The following is a 17,163-nucleotide window of genomic DNA, read 5'->3' on the forward strand; positions in this document are numbered from 1 at the left end:
AGGGCCTTCAGGGACACGCAAGTCGGGCAGGATGCATCAATCTCTCCCACGACGGTTGTCTCATTACTAAGGCGGGGTGACTCGTTTCTATCCCTGGGCCCCACCCTTCGTACAGTGGTTACCAAGTAATCGTGCTTTAATCGTTTACACTTTGAGTCAATGCCCGCATTGTTAGCTTACAATCATAGTAATAACACTTTAAAAACGAATTTGAATGTAATAATAATGTACAGTCTAAAATAATGGAAGCAGCTAACTTGACTCATTGATAGTTTTTGGTGAAATGACAACTACCTCGTGATTTTGAGTTGAACTGCGACACAGCTGGCTGCCATTTTGCAGTAAGGCCTGAAGGCTTTGCTTAGCTGATTCAGGTGTGTTTGATTAGAGATGGAAACTGCAGCTTGCAGGGAGGGGGTGGAGCCTCCAGGAGTGTAACTGCGCACCCCTGTATTTAGGAGGCCTTTCCACCTGTCGAGGAGCTCCTTAAAGGCACGTAAGAATTTCAACGGATGTACTTGTGGCGAAGCGAGACATGATAAAAATGAAATCAAAAAATGTAGGCGGAAAATGGCCCATGGAAGGCATTTTAGCATGGTAGCGTGGCCGAGCGGTCTAAGGCGCTGGATTTAGGCTCCAGTCTCTTCGGGGGCGTGGGTTCGAATCCCACCGCTGCCAAGACAGCCTTTTAGAAGGCTCTTGTGGCTGCTATGCCTGAGCAAAAAAGACTGGAGAAGTGACACTGCATGCTCCCGTTCTCTTCCTTGGCCGCACTCGACGGGCTTCAGAGCCTCAGTGAAGGTCCACAGCCGACGCTTTCTCTGTTGATGTAAAACAAATGGGCAGAACGGGGCCCACGAAGAGAGCCCCGACAGGGTAGCGTGGCCGAGGGGTCTAAGGCGCTGGTTTTAGGCTCCAGTCTCTTCGGGAGCGTGGGTTCGAATCCCACCGCTGCCAAGACAGCCTTTTAAAAGGGCTCAGACAGCTTGCTATGCTCCGAAAAGCAAAAGTTCTGGGAATAGAAGAAAACACTTTGCTTGGCAACAGCCAGGGCCTTCAGGGACACGCAACTCGACGGATGCATCAGAGCCTCCCAGTGACGGTTGTCTCATTGCTAAGGCGGGGTGACTCGTTTCTATCCCTGGGCCCCACCCTTGCTGTAAAACAAATGGGCAGAACGGGGCCCACGAAGAGAGCCCCGACAGGGTAGAGTGGCCGAGGGGTCTAAAATAATGGAAGCGCTGGATTGAGGCTCCATTGTCTTTTTCGGGGCGTGATTTTGAGTTGAACTGCGACACAGCTGGCTGCCATTTTGCAGTACAGCCTGAAGGCTCTTGTGGCTGATTCTAGGTGTGTTTGAGCAGATGGAAACTGCAGCTTGCAGGGAGGGGGTGGAGCCTCCAAGTGTAACTGCGCTCCCTGTATTCTTAGGAGGCCTTGGCCGCACCTCGACGGAGCTTCAGAGCCTCAGTGAATTTCAACGGATGTACTTGTGGCGATTGACATGATAAAAATGAAATCAACCAAATGGGCAGAACGGGGCCCACGAGGAGAACCTCAGCAGGGTAGCGTGGCCGAGGGGTCTAAGGCGCTGGATTTAGGCTCCAGTCTCTTCGGGGGCGTGGGTTCGAATCCCACCGCTGCCAAGACAGCCTTTTAGAAGGCTCTTGTGGCTGCTATGCCTGAGCAAAAAAGACTGGAGAAGTGACACTGCATGCTCCCGTTCTCTTCCTTGGCCGCACTCGACGGGCTTCAGAGCCTCAGTGAAGGTCCACAGCCGAAGCTTGCTCTATTGCTGTAAAACAAATGGGCAGAACGGGGCCCACGAAGAGAGCCCCGACAGGGTATCGTGGCCGAGGGGTCTAAGGTGCTGGATTTAGGCTCCAGTCTTTTCGGGGGCGTGGGTTCGACTCTGACTGCTGCCAGCTGTGCTTTTAAAGAGGGCCAGACAGCTTAAGCGTGCTCCGAAAAGGTGCAAAAGTTCTGGGAATAGAAGAAAACGCTTTCCTTGGCAACAGCCAGGGCCTTCAGGGACACGCAAGTCGGGCAGGATGCATCAATCTCTCCCACGACGGTTGTCTCATTGCTAAGGCGGGGTGACTCGTTTCTATCCCTGGGCCCCACCCTTCGTACAGTGGTTACCAAGTAATCGTGCTTTAATCGTTTACACTTTGAGTCAATGCCCGCATTGTTAGCTTACAATCATAGTAATAACACTTTAAAAACGAATTTGAATGTAATAATAATGTACAGTCTAAAATAATGGAAGCAGCTAACTTGACTCATTGATAGTTTTTGGTGAAATGACAACTACCTCGTGATTTTGAGTTGAACTGCGACACAGCTGGCTGCCATTTTGCAGTAAGGCCTGAAGGCTTTGCTTAGCTGATTCAGGTGTGTTTGATTAGAGATGGAAACTGCAGCTTGCAGGGAGGGGGTGGAGCCTCCAGGAGTGTAACTGCGCACCCCTGTATTTAGGAGGCCTTTCCACCTGTCGAGGAGCTCCTTAAAGGCACGTAGGAATTTCAACGGATGTACTTGTGGCGAAGCGAGACATGATAAAAATGAAATCAAAAAATGTAGGCGGAAAATGGCCCATGGAAGGCATTTTAGCATGGTAGCGTGGCCGAGCGGTCTAAGGCGCTGGATTAAGGCTCCAGTCTCTTCGGGGGCGTGGGTTCGAATCCCACCGCTGCCAAGACAGCCTTTTAGAAGGCTCTTGTGGCTGCTATGCCTGAGCAAAAAAGACTGGAGAAGTGACACTGCATGCTCCCGTTCTCTTCCTTGGCCGCACTCGACGGGCTTCAGAGCCTCAGTGAAGGTCCACAGCCGAAGCTTGCTCTATTGCTGTAAAACAAATGGGCAGAACGGGGCCCACGAAGAGAGCCCCGACAGGGTAGCGTGGCCGAGGGGTCTAAGGCGCTGGATTTAGGCTCCAGTCTCTTCGGGGGCGTGGGTTCGAATCCGACTGCTGCCAGCTGTGCTTTTAAAGAGGGCCAGACAGCTTAAGCGTGCTCCGAAAATGTGCAAAAGTTCTGGGAATAGAAGAAAACACTTTCCTTGGCAACAGCCAGGGCCTTCAGGGACACGCAAGTCGGGCAGGATGCATCAATCTCTCCCACGACGGTTGTCTCATTACTGTAAAACAAAGGCAGAACGGGTGACTCGTTTCTATCCCTGGGCCCCACCCTTCGTACAGTGGTTACCAAGTAATCGTGCTTTAATCGTTTACACTTTGAGTCAATGCCCGCATTGTTAGCTTACAATCATAGTAATAACACTTTAAAAACGAATTTGAATGTAATAATAATGTACAGTCTAAAATAATGGAAGCAGCTAACTTGACTCATTGATAGTTTTTGGTGAAATGACAACTACCTCGTGATTTTGAGTTGAACTGCGACACAGCTGGCTGCCATTTTGCAGTAAGGCCTGAAGGCTTTGCTTAGCTGATTCAGGTGTGTTTGATTAGAGATGGAAACTGCAGCTTGCAGGGAGGGGGTGGAGCCTCCAGGAGTGTAACTGCGCACCCCTGTATTTAGGAGGCCTTTCCACCTGTCGAGGAGCTCCTTAAAGGCACGTAAGAATTTCAACGGATGTACTTGTGGCGAAGCGAGACATGATAAAAATGAAATCAAAAAATGTAGGCGGAAAATGGCCCATGGAAGGCATTTTAGCATGGTAGCGTGGCCGAGCGGTCTAAGGCGCTGGATTTAGGCTCCAGTCTCTTCGGGGGCGTGGGTTCGAATCCCACCGCTGCCAAGACAGCCTTTTAGAAGGCTCTTGTGGCTGCTATGCCTGAGCAAAAAAGACTGGAGAAGTTACACTGCATGCTCCCGTTCTCTTCCTTGGCCGCACTCGACGGGCTTCAGAGCCTCAGTGAAGGTCCACAGCCGAAGCTTGCTCTATTGCTGTAAAACAAATGGGCAGAACGGGGCCCTCAAAGAGAGCCCCGACAGGGTAGCGTGGCCGAGGGGTCTAAGGCGCTGGATTTAGGCTCCAGTCTCTTCGGGGGCGTGGGTTCGAATCCCACCGCTGCCAAGACAGCCTTTTAGAAGGCTCTTGTGGCTGCTATGCCTGAGCCAAAAAGACTGGAGAAGTGACACTGCATGCTCCCGTTCTCTTCCTTGGCCGCACTCGACGGGCTTCAGAGCCTCAGTGAAGGTCCACAGCCGAAGCTTGCTCTATTGCTGTAAAACAAATGGGCAGAACGGGGCCCACGAAGAGAGCCCCGACAGGGTAGCGTGGCCGAGGGGTCTAAGGCGCTGGATTTAGGCTCCAGTCTTTTCGGGGGCGTGGGTTCGAATCTGACTGCTGCCAGCTGTGCTTTTAAAGAGGGCCAGACAGCTTAAGCGTGCTCCGAAAAGGTGCAAAAGTTCTGGGAATAGAAGAAAACGCTTTCCTTGGCAACAGCCAGGGCCTTCAGGGACACGCAAGTCGGGCAGGATGCATCAATCTCTCCCACGACGGTTGTCTGATTACTAAGGTGGGGTGACTCGTTCCTACCCCTGGGCTCCGCCCTTCGTACGTGGGTTACCAATTAATCTAATTTCAACGGATGTACTTGTGGCAAAGCAAGACATGGTAAAAATGAAATCAATAAATGTAGGCGGAAAATGGCCCATGGAAGACATTCTTGCACGGTAGCGTGGCCGAGCGGTCTAAGGCGCTGGATTAAGGCTCCAGTCTCTTCGGGGGCGTGGGTTCGAATCCCACCGCTGCCAAGACAGCCTTTTAGAAGGCTCTTTTGGCTGCTAAGCCTGAGCAAAAAGACTGGAGAACTACCTCGTGATTTTGAGTTGAACTGCGACACAGCTGGCTGCCATTTTGCAGTAAGGCCTGAAGGCTTTGCTTAGCTGATTCAGGTGTGTTTGATTAGAGATGGAAACTGCAGCTTGCAGGGAGGGGGTGGAGCCTCCAGGAGTGTAACTGCGCACCCCTGTATTTAGGAGGCCTTTCCACCTGTCGAGGAGCTCCTTAAAGGCACGTAAGAATTTCAACGGATGTACTTGTGGCGAAGCGAGACATGATAAAAATGAAATCAAAAAATGTAGGCGGAAAATGGCCCACGAAGAGAACCCCAGCAGGGTAGCGTGGCCGAGGGGTCTAAGGCGCTGGATTTAGGCTCCAGTCTCTTCGGGGGCGTGGGTTCGAATCCCACCGCTGCCAAGACAGCCTTTTAGAAGGCTCTTGTGGCTGCTATGCCTGAGCAAAAAAGACTGGAGAAGTGACACTGCATGCTCCCGTTCTCTTCCTTGGCCGCACTCGACGGGCTTCAGAGCCTCAGTGAAGGTCCACAGCCGAAGCTTGCTCTATTGCTGTAAAACAAATGGGCAGAACGGGGCCCTCAAAGAGAGCCCCGACAGGGTAGCGTGGCCGAGGGGTCTAAGGCGCTGGATTTAGGCTCCAGTCTCTTCGGGGGCGTGGGTTCGAATCCGACTGCTGCCAGCTGTGCTTTTAAAGAGGGCCAGACAGCTTAAGCGTGCTCCGAAAAGGTGCAAAAGTTCTGGGAATAGAAGAAAACACTTTCCTTGGCAACAGCCAGGGCCTTCAGGGACACGCAAGTCGGGCAGGATGCATCAATCTCTCCCACGACGGTTGTCTCATTACTAAGGCGGGGTGACTCGTTTCTATCCCTGGGCCCCACCCTTCGTACAGTGGTTACCAAGTAATCGTGCTTTAATCGTTTACACTTTGAGTCAATGCCCGCATTGTTAGCTTACAATCATAGTAATAACACTTTAAAAACGAATTTGAATGTAATAATAATGTACAGTCTAAAATAATGGAAGCAGCTAACTTGACTCATTGATAGTTTTTGGTGAAATGACAACTACCTCGTGATTTTGAGTTGAACTGCGACACAGCTGGCTGCCATTTTGCAGTAAGGCCTGAAGGCTTTGCTTAGCTGATTCAGGTGTGTTTGATTAGAGATGGAAACTGCAGCTTGCAGGGAGGGGGTGGAGCCTCCAGGAGTGTAACTGCGCACCCCTGTATTTAGGAGGCCTTTCCACCTGTCGAGGAGCTCCTTAAAGGCACGTAAGAATTTCAACGGATGTACTTGTGGCGAAGCGAGACATGATAAAAATGAAATCAAAAAATGTAGGCGGAAAATGGCCCATGGAAGGCATTTTAGCATGGTAGCGTGGCCGAGCGGTCTAAGGCGCTGGATTTAGGCTCCAGTCTCTTCGGGGGCGTGGGTTCGAATCCCACCGCTGCCAAGACAGCCTTTTAGAAGGCTCTTGTGGCTGCTATGCCTGAACAAAAAAGACTGGAGAAGTGACACTGCATGCTCCCGTTCTCTTCCTTGGCCGCACTCGACGGGCTTCAGAGCCTCAGTGAAGGTCCACAGCCGACGCTTTCTCTGTTGATGTAAAACAAATGGGCAGAACGGGGCCCACGAAGAGAACCCCAGCAGGGTAGCGTGGCCGAGGGGTCTAAGGCGCTGGATTTAGGCTCCAGTCTCTTCGGGGGCGTGGGTTCGAATCCCACCGCTGCCAAGACAGCCTTTTAGAAGGCTCTTGTGGCTGCTATGCCTGAGCAAAAAAGACTGGAGAAGTTACACTGCATGCTCCCGTTCTCTTCCTTGGCCGCACTCGACGGGCTTCAGAGCCTCAGTGAAGGTCCACAGCCGAAGCTTGCTCTATTGCTGTAAAACAAATGGGCAGAACGGGGCCCTCAAAGAGAGCCCCGACAGGGTAGCGTGGCCGAGGGGTCTAAGGCGCTGGATTTAGGCTCCAGTCTCTTCGGGAGCGTGGGTTCGAATCCCACCGCTGCCAAGACAGCCTTTTAGAAGGCTCTTGTGGCTGCTATGCCTGAGCCAAAAAGACTGGAGAAGTGACACTGCATGCTCCCGTTCTCTTCCTTGGCCGCACTCGACGGGCTTCAGAGCCTCAGTGAAGGTCCACAGCCGAAGCTTGCTCTATTGCTGTAAAACAAATGGGCAGAACGGGGCCCACGAAGAGAGCCCCGACAGGGTAGAGTGGCCGAGGGGTCTAAGGCGCTGGATTTAGGCTCCAGTCTTTTCGGGGGCGTGGGTTCGAATCCCACCTGCTGCCAAGCTGTGCCTTTTAAAGAGGCCAGACAGCTTGTGGCGTGCTATGCAAAAGTTCTGGGAATAGAAGAAAACGCTTTCCTTGGAGAGCCAGTTCAGGGACACGCAAGTGCAGGATGCATCAATCTCTCCCACCGGTTGTCTTCCTAAGGTGGGGTGCCGCTCCTACGGGCTTCCAGAGCCTCGTACGTGAAGGTTACCAATTAACAGCCGAATGTACTTGTGGCATTGCTGTAAAAATGAAATCAATAAATGTAGGCGGAACGGGGCCCATGGAAGAGAGCCCCGACAGGGTAGCGTGGCCGAGCGGTCTAAGGCGCTGGATTAAGGCTCCAGTCTCTTCGGGGGCGTGGGTTCGAATCCCACCGCTGCCAAGACAGCCTTTTAGAAGGCTCTTTTGGCTGCTAAGCCTGAGCAAAAAAGACTGGAGAAGTGACACTGCATGCTCCCGTTCTCTTCCTTGGCCGCACTCGACGGGCTTCAGAGCCTCAGTGAAGGTCCACAGCCAAAGCTTGCTCTATTGCTGTAAAACAAATGGGCAGAACGGGGCCCACGAAGAGAGCCCCGACAGGGTATCGTGGCCGAGGGGTCTAAGGTGCTGGATTTAGGCTCCAGTCTTTTCGGGGGCGTGGGTTCGACTCTGACTGCTGCCAGCTGTGCTTTTAAAGAGGGCCAGACAGCTTAAGCGTGCTCCGAAAAGGTGCAAAAGTTCTGGGAATAGAAGAAAACGCTTTCCTTGGCAACAGCCAGGGCCTTCAGGGACACGCAAGTCGGGCAGGATGCATCAATCTCTCCCACGACGGTTGTCTCATTGCTAAGGCGGGGTGACTCGTTTCTATCCCTGGGCCCCACCCTTCGTACAGTGGTTACCAAGTAATCGTGCTTTAATCGTTTACACTTTGAGTCAATGCCCGCATTGTTAGCTTACAATCATAGTAATAACACTTTAAAAACGAATTTGAATGTAATAATAATGTACAGTCTAAAATAATGGAAGCAGCTAACTTGACTCATTGATAGTTTTTGGTGAAATGACAACTACCTCGTGATTTTGAGTTGAACTGCGACACAGCTGGCTGCCATTTTGCAGTAAGGCCTGAAGGCTTTGCTTAGCTGATTCAGGTGTGTTTGATTAGAGATGGAAACTGCAGCTTGCAGGGAGGGGGTGGAGCCTCCAGGAGTGTAACTGCGCACCCCTGTATTTAGGAGGCCTTTCCACCTGTCGAGGAGCTCCTTAAAGGCACGTAAGAATTTCAACGGATGTACTTGTGGCGAAGCGAGACATGATAAAAATGAAATCAAAAAATGTAGGCGGAAAATGGCCCATGGAAGGCATTTTAGCATGGTAGCGTGGCCGAGCGGTCTAAGGCGCTGGATTTAGGCTCCAGTCTCTTCGGGGGCGTGGGTTCGAATCCCACCGCTGCCAAGACAGCCTTTTAGAAGGCTCTTGTGGCTGCTATGCCTGAACAAAAAAGACTGGAGAAGTGACACTGCATGCTCCCGTTCTCTTCCTTGGCCGCACTCGACGGGCTTCAGAGCCTCAGTGAAGGTCCACAGCCGAAGCTTGCTCTATTGCTGTAAAACAAATGGGCAGAACGGGGCCCACGAAGAGAGCCCCGACAGGGTAGCGTGGCCGAGGGGTCTAAGGCGCTGGATTTAGGCTCCAGTCTTTTCGGGGCGTGGGTTCGAATCTGACTGCTGCCAGCTGTGCTTTTAAAGAGGGCCAGACAGCTTAAGCGTGCTCCGAAAAGGTGCAAAAGTTCTGGGAATAGAAGAAAACGCTTTCCTTGGCAACAGCCAGGGCCTTCAGGGACACGCAAGTCGGGCAGGATGCATCAATCTCTCCCACGACGGTTGTCTGATTACTAAGGTGGGGTGACTCGTTCCTACCCCTGGGCTCCGCCCTTCGTACGTGGGTTACCAATTAATCTAATTTCAACGGATGTACTTGTGGCAAAGCAAGACATGGTAAAAATGAAATCAATAAATGTAGGCGGAAAATGGCCCATGGAAGACATTCTTGCACGGTAGCGTGGCCGAGCGGTCTAAGGCGCTGGATTAAGGCTCCAGTCTCTTCGGGGGCGTGGGTTCGAATCCCACCGCTGCCAAGACATCCTTTTAGAAGGCTCTTTTGGCTGCTAAGCCTGAGCAAAAAAGACTGGAGAAGTGACACTGCATGCTCCCGTTCTCTTCCTTGGCCGCACTCGACGGGCTTCAGAGCCTCAGTGAAGGTCCACAGCCGACGCTTTCTCTGTTGCTGTAAAACAAATGGGCAGAAAGGGGCCCACGAACAGAACCCCAGCAGGGTAGCGTGGCCGAGGGGTCTAAGGCGCTGGATTTAGGCTCCAGTCTCTTCGGGGGCGTGGGTTCGAATCCCACCGCTGCCAAGACAGCCTTTTAGAAGGCTCTTGTGGCTGCTAAGCCTGAGCAAAAAAGACTGGAGAAGTGACACTGCATGCTCCCGTTCTCTTCCTTGGCCGCACTCGACGGGCTTCAGAGCCTCAGTGAAGGTCCACAGCCGAAGCTTGCTCTATTGCTGTAAAACAAATGGGCAGAACGGGGCCCACGAAGAGAGCCCCGACAGGGTAGCGTGGCCGAGGGGTCTAAGGCGCTGGATTTAGGCTCCAGTCTCTTCGGGGGCGTGGGTTCGAATCCGACTGCTGCCAGCTGTGCTTTTAAAGAGGGCCAGACAGCTTAAGCGTGCTCCGAAAAGGTGCAAAAGTTCTGGGAATAGAAGAAAACACTTTCCTTGGCAACAGCCAGGGCCTTCAGGGACACGCAAGTCGGGCAGGATGCATCAATCTCTCCCACGACGGTTGTCTCATTACTAAGGCGGGGTGACTCGTTTCTATCCCTGGGCCCCACCCTTCGTACAGTGGTTACCAAGTAATCGTGCTTTAATCGTTTACACTTTGAGTCAATGCCCGCATTGTTAGCTTACAATCATAGTAATAACACTTTAAAAACGAATTTGAATGTAATAATAATGTACAGTCTAAAATAATGGAAGCAGCTAACTTGACTCATTGATAGTTTTTGGTGAAATGACAACTACCTCGTGATTTTGAGTTGAACTGCGACACAGCTGGCTGCCATTTTGCAGTAAGGCCTGAAGGCTTTGCTTAGCTGATTCAGGTGTGTTTGATTAGAGATGGAAACTGCAGCTTGCAGGGAGGGGGTGGAGCCTCCAGGAGTGTAACTGCGCACCCCTGTATTTAGGAGGCCTTTCCACCTGTCGAGGAGCTCCTTAAAGGCACGTAAGAATTTCAACGGATGTACTTGTGGCGAAGCGAGACATGATAAAAATGAAATCAAAAAATGTAGGCGGAAAATGGCCCATGGAAGGCATTTTAGCATGGTAGCGTGGCCGAGCGGTCTAAGGCGCTGGATTTAGGCTCCAGTCTCTTCGGGGGCGTGGGTTCGAATCCCACCGCTGCCAAGACAGCCTTTTAGAAGGCTCTTGTGGCTGCTATGCCTGAACAAAAAAGACTGGAGAAGTGACACTGCATGCTCCCGTTCTCTTCCTTGGCCGCACTCGACGGGCTTCAGAGCCTCAGTGAAGGTCCACAGCCGACGCTTTCTCTGTTGATGTAAAACAAATGGGCAGAACGGGGCCCACGAAGAGAACCCCAGCAGGGTAGCGTGGCCGAGGGGTCTAAGGCGCTGGATTTAGGCTCCAGTCTCTTCGGGGGCGTGGGTTCGAATCCCACCGCTGCCAAGACTGTGCTTTTAGAAGGCTCTTGTGGCTGCTTATGCCTGCTCCGAAAAGACTGCAAAAGTTACACTGCATGCTCCCGTTCTCTTCCTTGGCAACAGCCAGGGCCTTCAGGGACACGCAAGTCGGGCAGGATGCATCAATCTCTCCCACAACGGTTGTCTGATTACTAAGGTGGGGTGACTCGTTCCTACCCCTGGGCTCCGCCGTTCGTACGTGGGTTACCAATTAATCTAATTTCAACGGATGTACTTGTGGCAAAGCAAGACATGGTAAAAATGAAATCAATAAATGTAGGCGGAAAATGGCCCATGGAAGACATTCTTGCACGGTAGCGTGGCCGAGCGGTCTAAGGCGCTGGATTAAGGCTCCAGTCTCTTCGGGGGCGTGGGTTCGAATCCCACCGCTGCCAAGACAGCCTTTTAGAAGGCTCTTTTGGCTGCTAAGCCTGAGCAAAAAAGACTGGAGAAGTGACACTGCATGCTCCCGTTCTCTTCCTTGGCCGCACTCGACGGGCTTCAGAGCCTCAGTGAAGGTCCACAGCCGAAGCTTGCTCTATTGCTGTAAAACAAATGGGCAGAACGGGGCCCTCAAAGAGAGCCCCGACAGGGTAGCGTGGCCGAGGGGTCTAAGGCGCTGGATTTAGGCTCCAGTCTCTTCGGGGGCGTGGGTTCGAATCCCACCGCTGCCAAGACAGCCTTTTAGAAGGCTCTTGTGGCTGCTATGCCTGAGCAAAAAAGACTGGAGAAGTTACACTGCATGCTCCCGTTCTCTTCCTTGGCCGCACTCGACGGGCTTCAGAGCCTCAGTGAAGGTCCACAGCCGAAGCTTGCTCTATTGCTGTAAAACAAATGGGCAGAACGGGGCCCTCAAAGAGAGCCCCGACAGGGTAGCGTGGCCGAGGGGTCTAAGGCGCTGGATTTAGGCTCCAGTCTCTTCGGGGGCGTGGGTTCGAATCCCACCGCTGCCAAGACAGCCTTTTAGAAGGCTCTTGTGGCTGCTATGCCTGAGCGAAAAGACTGGAGAAGTGACACTGCATGCTCCCGTTCTCTTCCTTGGCCGCACTCGACGGGCTTCAGAGCCTCAGTGAAGGTCCACAGCCGAAGCTTGCTCTATTGCTGTAAAACAAATGGGCAGAACGGGGCCCACGAAGAGAGCCCCGACAGGGTATCGTGGCCGAGGGGTCTAAGGTGCTGGATTTAGGCTCCAGTCTTTTCGGGGGCGTGGGTTCGACTCTGACTGCTGCCAGCTGTGCTTTTAAAGAGGGCCAGACAGCTTAAGCGTGCTCCGAAAAGGTGCAAAAGTTCTGGGAATAGAAGAAAACGCTTTCCTTGGCAACAGCCAGGGCCTTCAGGGACACGCAAGTCGGGCAGGATGCATCAATCTCTCCCACGACGGTTGTCTCATTGCTAAGGCGGGGTGACTCGTTTCTATCCCTGGGCCCCACCCTTCGTACAGTGGTTACCAAGTAATCGTGCTTTAATCGTTTACACTTTGAGTCAATGCCCGCATTGTTAGCTTACAATCATAGTAATAACACTTTAAAAACGAATTTGAATGTAATAATAATGTACAGTCTAAAATAATGGAAGCAGCTAACTTGACTCATTGATAGTTTTTGGTGAAATGACAACTACCTCGTGATTTTGAGTTGAACTGCGACACAGCTGGCTGCCATTTTGCAGTAAGGCCTGAAGGCTTTGCTTAGCTGATTCAGGTGTGTTTGATTAGAGATGGAAACTGCAGCTTGCAGGGAGGGGGTGGAGCCTCCAGGAGTGTAACTGCGCACCCCTGTATTTAGGAGGCCTTTCCACCTGTCGAGGAGCTCCTTAAAGGCACGTAGGAATTTCAACGGATGTACTTGTGGCGAAGCGAGACATGATAAAAATGAAATCAAAAAATGTAGGCGGAAAATGGCCCATGGAAGGCATTTTAGCATGGTAGCGTGGCCGAGCGGTCTAAGGCGCTGGATTTAGGCTCCAGTCTCTTCGGGGGCGTGGGTTCGAATCCCACCGCTGCCAAGACAGCCTTTTAGAAGGCTCTTGTGGCTGCTATGCCTGAACAAAAAAGACTGGAGAAGTGACACTGCATGCTCCCGTTCTCTTCCTTGGCCGCACTCGACGGGCTTCAGAGCCTCAGTGAAGGTCCACAGCCGAAGCTTGCTCTATTGCTGTAAAACAAATGGGCAGAACGGGGCCCACGAAGAGAGCCCCGACAGGGTAGCGTGGCCGAGGGGTCTAAGGCGCTGGATTTAGGCTCCAGTCTTTTCGGGGGCGTGGGTTCGAATCTGACTGCTGCCAGCTGTGCTTTTAAAGAGGGCCAGACAGCTTAAGCGTGCTCCGAAAAGGTGCAAAAGTTCTGGGAATAGAAGAAAACGCTTTCCTTGGCAACAGCCAGGGCCTTCAGGGACACGCAAGTCGGGCAGGATGCATCAATCTCTCCCACGACGGTTGTCTGATTACTAAGGTGGGGTGACTCGTTCCTACCCCTGGGCTCCGCCCTTCGTACGTGGGTTACCAATTAATCTAATTTCAACGGATGTACTTGTGGCAAAGCAAGACATGGTAAAAATGAAATCAATAAATGTAGGCGGAAAATGGCCCATGGAAGACATTCTTGCACGGTAGCGTGGCCGAACGGTCTAAGGCGCTGGATTAAGGCTCCAGTCTCTTCGGGGGCGTGGGTTCGAATCCCACCGCTGCCAAGACAGCCTTTTAGAAGGCTCTTTTGGCTGCTAAGCCTGAGCAAAAAAGACTGGAGAAGTGACACTGCATGCTCCCGTTCTCTTCCTTGGCCGCACTCGACGGGCTTCAGAGCCTCAGTGAAGGTCCACAGCCGACGCTTTCTCTGTTGCTGTAAAACAAATGGGCAGAACGGGGCCCACGAACAGAACCCCAGCAGGGTAGCGTGGCCGAGGGGTCTAAGGCGCTGGATTTAGGCTCCAGTCTCTTCGGGGGCGTGGGTTCGAATCCCACCGCTGCCAAGACAGCCTTTTAGAAGGCTCTTGTGGCTGCTATGCCTGAGCAAAAAAGACTGGAGAAGTTACACTGCATGCTCCCGTTCTCTTCCTTGGCCGCACTCGACGGGCTTCAGAGCCTCAGTGAAGGTCCACAGCCGAAGCTTGCTCTATTGCTGTAAAACAAATGGGCAGAACGGGGCCCTCAAAGAGAGCCCCGACAGGGTAGCGTGGCCGAGGGGTCTAAGGCGCTGGATTTAGGCTCCAGTCTCTTCGGGGGCGTGGGTTCGAATCCGACTGCTGCCAGCTGTGCTTTTAAAGAGGGCCAGACAGCTTAAGCGTGCTCCGAAAAGGTGCAAAAGTTCTGGGAATAGAAGAAAACAATTTCCTTGGCAACAGCCAGGGCCTTCAGGGACACGCAAGTCGGGCAGGATGCATCAATCTCTCCCACGACGGTTGTCTCATTACTAAGGCGGGGTGACTCGTTTCTATCCCTGGGCCCCACCCTTCGTACAGTGGTTACCAAGTAATCGTGCTTTAATCGTTTACACTTTGAGTCAATGCCCGCATTGTTAGCTTACAATCATAGTAATAACACTTTAAAAACGAATTTGAATGTAATAATAATGTACATTAATGTCTAAAATAATGGAAGCAGCTAACTTGACTCATTGATAGTTTTTGGTGAAATGACAACTACCTCGTGATTTTGAGTTGAACTGCGACACAGCTGGCTGCCATTTTGCAGTAAGGCCTGAAGGCTTTGCTTAGCTGATTCAGGTGTGTTTGATTAGAGATGGAAACTGCAGCTTGCAGGGAGGGGGTGGAGCCTCCAGGAGTGTAACTGCGCACCCCTGTATTTAGGAGGCCTTTCCACCTGTCGAGGAGCTCCTTAAAGGCACGTAAGAATTTCAACGGATGTACTTGTGGCGAAGCGAGACATGATAAAAATGAAATCAAAAAATGTAGGCGGAAAATGGCCCACGGAAGGTGCTCCAACAAGGTAGCGTGGCCGAGCGGTCTAAGGCGCTGGATTTAGGCTCCAGTCTCTTCGGGGGCGTGGGTTCGAATCCCACCGCTGCCAAGACAGCCTTTTAGAAGGCTCTTGTGGCTGCTATGCCTGAGCAAAAAAGACTGGAGAAGTTACACTGCATGCTCCCGTTCTCTTCCTTGGCCGCACTCGACGGGCTTCAGAGCCTCAGTGAAGGTCCACAGCCGAAGCTTGCTCTATTGCTGTAAAACAAATGGGCAGAACGGGGCCCTCAAAGAGAGCCCCGACAGGGTAGCGTGGCCGAGGGGTCTAAGGCGCTGGATTTAGGCTCCAGTCTCTTCGGGGGCGTGGGTTCGAATCCCACCGCTGCCAAGACAGCCTTTTAGAAGGCTCTTGTGGCTGCTATGCCTGAGCGATAAAGACTGGAGAAGTGACACTGCATGCTCCCGTTCTCTTCCTTGGCCGCACTCGACGGGCTTCAGAGCCTCAGTGAAGGTCCACAGCCGAAGCTTGCTCTATTGCTGTAAAACAAATGGGCAGAACGGGGCCCACGAAGAGAGCCCCGACAGGGTAGCGTGGCCGAGGGGTCTAAGGCGCTGGATTTAGGCTCCAGTCTTTTCGGGGGCGTGGGTTCGAATCTGACTGCTGCCAGCTGTGCTTTTAAAGAGGGCCAGACAGCTTAAGCGTGCTCCGAAAAGGTGCAAAAGTTCTGGGAATAGAAGAAAACGCTTTCCTTGGCAACAGCCAGGGCCTTCAGGGACACGCAAGTCGGGCAGGATGCATCAATCTCTCCCACGACGGTTGTCTCATTGCTAAGGCGGGGTGACTCGTTTCTATCCCTGGGCCCCACCCTTCGTACAGTGGTTACCAAGTAATCGTGCTTTAATCGTTTACACTTTGAGTCAATGCCCGCATTGTTAGCTTACAATCATAGTAATAACACTTTAAAAACGAATTTGAATGTAATAATAATGTACAGTCTAAAATAATGGAAGCAGCTAACTTGACTCATTGATAGTTTTTGGTGAAATGACAACTACCTCGTGATTTTGAGTTGAACTGCGACACAGCTGGCTGCCATTTTGCAGTAAGGCCTGAAGGCTTTGCTTAGCTGATTCAGGTGTGTTTGATTAGAGATGGAAACTGCAGCTTGCAGGGAGGGGTGGAGCCTCCAGGAGTGTAACTGCGCACCCCTGTATTTAGGAGGCCTTTCCACCTGTCGAGGAGCTCCTTAAAGGCACGTAAGAATTTCAACGGATGTACTTGTGGCGAAGCGAGACATGATAAAAATGAAATCAATAAATGTAGGCGGAAAATGGCCCATGGAAGGCATTTTAGCATGGTAGCGTGGCCGAGCGGTCTAAGGCGCTGGATTTAGGCTCCAGTCTCTTCGGGGGCGTGGGTTCGAATCCCACCGCTGCCAAGACAGCCTTTTAGAAGGCTCTTGTGGCTGCTATGCCTGAGCAAAAAAGACTGGAGAAGTGACACTGCATGCTCCCGTTCTCTTCCTTGGCCGCACTCGACGGGCTTCAGAGCCTCAGTGAAGGTCCACAGCCGAAGCTTGCTCTATTGCTGTAAAACAAATGGGCAGAACGGGGCCCACGAAGAGAGCCCCAACAGGGTAGCGTGGCCGAGGGGTCTAAGGCGCTGGATTTAGGCTCCAGTCTCTTCGGGGGCGTGGGTTCGAATCCGACTGCTGCCAGCTGTGCTTTTAAAGAGGGCCAGACAGCTTAAGCGTGCTCCGAAAAGGTGCAAAAGTTCTGGGAATAGAAGAAAACACTTTCCTTGGCAACAGCCAGGGCCTTCAGGGACACGCAAGTCGGGCAGGATGCATCAATCTCTCCCACGACGGTTGTCTCATTACTAAGGCGGGGTGACTCGTTTCTATCCCTGGGCCCCACCCTTCGTACAGTGGTTACCAAGTAATCGTGCTTTAATCGTTTACACTTTGAGTCAATGCCCGCATTGTTAGCTTACAATCATAGTAATAACACTTTAAAAACGAATTTGAATGTAATAATAATGTACAGTCTAAAATAATGGAAGCAGCTAACTTGACTCATTGATAGTTTTTGGTGAAATGACAACTACCTCGTGATTTTGAGTTGAACTGCGACACAGCTGGCTGCCATTTTGCAGTAAGGCCTGAAGGCTTTGCTTAGCTGATTCAGGTGTGTTTGATTAGAGATGGAAACTGCAGCTTGCAGGGAGGGGGTGGAGCCTCCAGGAGTGTAACTGCGCACCCCTGTATTTAGGAGGCCTTTCCACCTGTCGAGGAGCTCCTTAAAGGCACGTAAGAATTTCAACGGATGTACTTGTGGCGAAGCGAGACATGATAAAAATGAAATCAAAAAATGTAGGCGGAAAATGGCCCATGGAAGGCATTTTAGCATGGTAGCGTGGCCGAGCGGTCTAAGGCGCTGGATTTAGGCTCCAGTCTCTTCGGG

At 51.9% G+C, this 17,163-nt stretch overlaps 27 non-coding genes across 27 annotated transcripts; all 27 read left to right on the plus strand.

Annotated features, from left to right (window-relative positions):
• The first annotated feature begins 596 nt into the window (after positions 1-596).
• Positions 597-678, plus strand: trnal-uag (transfer RNA leucine (anticodon UAG)). The gene has a single exon. It is a non-coding gene; the product is annotated as a tRNA-Leu (tRNA).
• Positions 679-875: 197 nt separating this feature from the next.
• trnal-uag (transfer RNA leucine (anticodon UAG)) lies at positions 876-957 on the plus strand. The gene has a single exon. It is a non-coding gene; the product is annotated as a tRNA-Leu (tRNA).
• A 607-nt stretch (positions 958-1,564) lies between these two features.
• trnal-uag (transfer RNA leucine (anticodon UAG)) lies at positions 1,565-1,646 on the plus strand. The gene has a single exon. It is a non-coding gene; the product is annotated as a tRNA-Leu (tRNA).
• A 970-nt stretch (positions 1,647-2,616) lies between these two features.
• Positions 2,617-2,698, plus strand: trnal-aag (transfer RNA leucine (anticodon AAG)). The gene has a single exon. It is a non-coding gene; the product is annotated as a tRNA-Leu (tRNA).
• A 982-nt stretch (positions 2,699-3,680) lies between these two features.
• On the plus strand, positions 3,681-3,762 carry trnal-uag (transfer RNA leucine (anticodon UAG)). The gene has a single exon. It is a non-coding gene; the product is annotated as a tRNA-Leu (tRNA).
• A 197-nt stretch (positions 3,763-3,959) lies between these two features.
• On the plus strand, positions 3,960-4,041 carry trnal-uag (transfer RNA leucine (anticodon UAG)). The gene has a single exon. It is a non-coding gene; the product is annotated as a tRNA-Leu (tRNA).
• A 601-nt stretch (positions 4,042-4,642) lies between these two features.
• Positions 4,643-4,724, plus strand: trnal-aag (transfer RNA leucine (anticodon AAG)). Its single transcript has one exon. It is a non-coding gene; the product is annotated as a tRNA-Leu (tRNA).
• Positions 4,725-5,087: 363 nt separating this feature from the next.
• On the plus strand, positions 5,088-5,169 carry trnal-uag (transfer RNA leucine (anticodon UAG)). Its single transcript has one exon. It is a non-coding gene; the product is annotated as a tRNA-Leu (tRNA).
• A 970-nt stretch (positions 5,170-6,139) lies between these two features.
• On the plus strand, positions 6,140-6,221 carry trnal-uag (transfer RNA leucine (anticodon UAG)). Its single transcript has one exon. It is a non-coding gene; the product is annotated as a tRNA-Leu (tRNA).
• Positions 6,222-6,418: 197 nt separating this feature from the next.
• On the plus strand, positions 6,419-6,500 carry trnal-uag (transfer RNA leucine (anticodon UAG)). Its single transcript has one exon. It is a non-coding gene; the product is annotated as a tRNA-Leu (tRNA).
• Positions 6,501-6,697: 197 nt separating this feature from the next.
• trnal-uag (transfer RNA leucine (anticodon UAG)) lies at positions 6,698-6,779 on the plus strand. Its single transcript has one exon. It is a non-coding gene; the product is annotated as a tRNA-Leu (tRNA).
• Positions 6,780-6,976: 197 nt separating this feature from the next.
• Positions 6,977-7,059, plus strand: trnal-uag (transfer RNA leucine (anticodon UAG)). The gene has a single exon. It is a non-coding gene; the product is annotated as a tRNA-Leu (tRNA).
• A 287-nt stretch (positions 7,060-7,346) lies between these two features.
• Positions 7,347-7,428, plus strand: trnal-aag (transfer RNA leucine (anticodon AAG)). The gene has a single exon. It is a non-coding gene; the product is annotated as a tRNA-Leu (tRNA).
• Positions 7,429-8,398: 970 nt separating this feature from the next.
• On the plus strand, positions 8,399-8,480 carry trnal-uag (transfer RNA leucine (anticodon UAG)). The gene has a single exon. It is a non-coding gene; the product is annotated as a tRNA-Leu (tRNA).
• A 600-nt stretch (positions 8,481-9,080) lies between these two features.
• On the plus strand, positions 9,081-9,162 carry trnal-aag (transfer RNA leucine (anticodon AAG)). The gene has a single exon. It is a non-coding gene; the product is annotated as a tRNA-Leu (tRNA).
• Positions 9,163-9,359: 197 nt separating this feature from the next.
• On the plus strand, positions 9,360-9,441 carry trnal-uag (transfer RNA leucine (anticodon UAG)). The gene has a single exon. It is a non-coding gene; the product is annotated as a tRNA-Leu (tRNA).
• Positions 9,442-10,411: 970 nt separating this feature from the next.
• trnal-uag (transfer RNA leucine (anticodon UAG)) lies at positions 10,412-10,493 on the plus strand. Its single transcript has one exon. It is a non-coding gene; the product is annotated as a tRNA-Leu (tRNA).
• Positions 10,494-10,690: 197 nt separating this feature from the next.
• On the plus strand, positions 10,691-10,772 carry trnal-uag (transfer RNA leucine (anticodon UAG)). The gene has a single exon. It is a non-coding gene; the product is annotated as a tRNA-Leu (tRNA).
• Positions 10,773-11,099: 327 nt separating this feature from the next.
• Positions 11,100-11,181, plus strand: trnal-aag (transfer RNA leucine (anticodon AAG)). The gene has a single exon. It is a non-coding gene; the product is annotated as a tRNA-Leu (tRNA).
• Positions 11,182-11,378: 197 nt separating this feature from the next.
• trnal-uag (transfer RNA leucine (anticodon UAG)) lies at positions 11,379-11,460 on the plus strand. Its single transcript has one exon. It is a non-coding gene; the product is annotated as a tRNA-Leu (tRNA).
• Positions 11,461-11,657: 197 nt separating this feature from the next.
• trnal-uag (transfer RNA leucine (anticodon UAG)) lies at positions 11,658-11,739 on the plus strand. Its single transcript has one exon. It is a non-coding gene; the product is annotated as a tRNA-Leu (tRNA).
• A 969-nt stretch (positions 11,740-12,708) lies between these two features.
• Positions 12,709-12,790, plus strand: trnal-uag (transfer RNA leucine (anticodon UAG)). The gene has a single exon. It is a non-coding gene; the product is annotated as a tRNA-Leu (tRNA).
• Positions 12,791-13,391: 601 nt separating this feature from the next.
• Positions 13,392-13,473, plus strand: trnal-aag (transfer RNA leucine (anticodon AAG)). Its single transcript has one exon. It is a non-coding gene; the product is annotated as a tRNA-Leu (tRNA).
• Positions 13,474-13,670: 197 nt separating this feature from the next.
• On the plus strand, positions 13,671-13,752 carry trnal-uag (transfer RNA leucine (anticodon UAG)). The gene has a single exon. It is a non-coding gene; the product is annotated as a tRNA-Leu (tRNA).
• Positions 13,753-14,727: 975 nt separating this feature from the next.
• Positions 14,728-14,809, plus strand: trnal-uag (transfer RNA leucine (anticodon UAG)). The gene has a single exon. It is a non-coding gene; the product is annotated as a tRNA-Leu (tRNA).
• A 197-nt stretch (positions 14,810-15,006) lies between these two features.
• Positions 15,007-15,088, plus strand: trnal-uag (transfer RNA leucine (anticodon UAG)). The gene has a single exon. It is a non-coding gene; the product is annotated as a tRNA-Leu (tRNA).
• Positions 15,089-16,057: 969 nt separating this feature from the next.
• trnal-uag (transfer RNA leucine (anticodon UAG)) lies at positions 16,058-16,139 on the plus strand. Its single transcript has one exon. It is a non-coding gene; the product is annotated as a tRNA-Leu (tRNA).
• The last annotated feature ends 1,024 nt before the right edge of the window (positions 16,140-17,163 follow it).

Source organism: Chanodichthys erythropterus, chromosome 19, assembly GCF_024489055.1.
Source record: "Chanodichthys erythropterus isolate Z2021 chromosome 19, ASM2448905v1, whole genome shotgun sequence".
In the NCBI taxonomy this organism is placed as follows: domain Eukaryota; kingdom Metazoa; phylum Chordata; class Actinopteri; order Cypriniformes; family Xenocyprididae; genus Chanodichthys; species Chanodichthys erythropterus.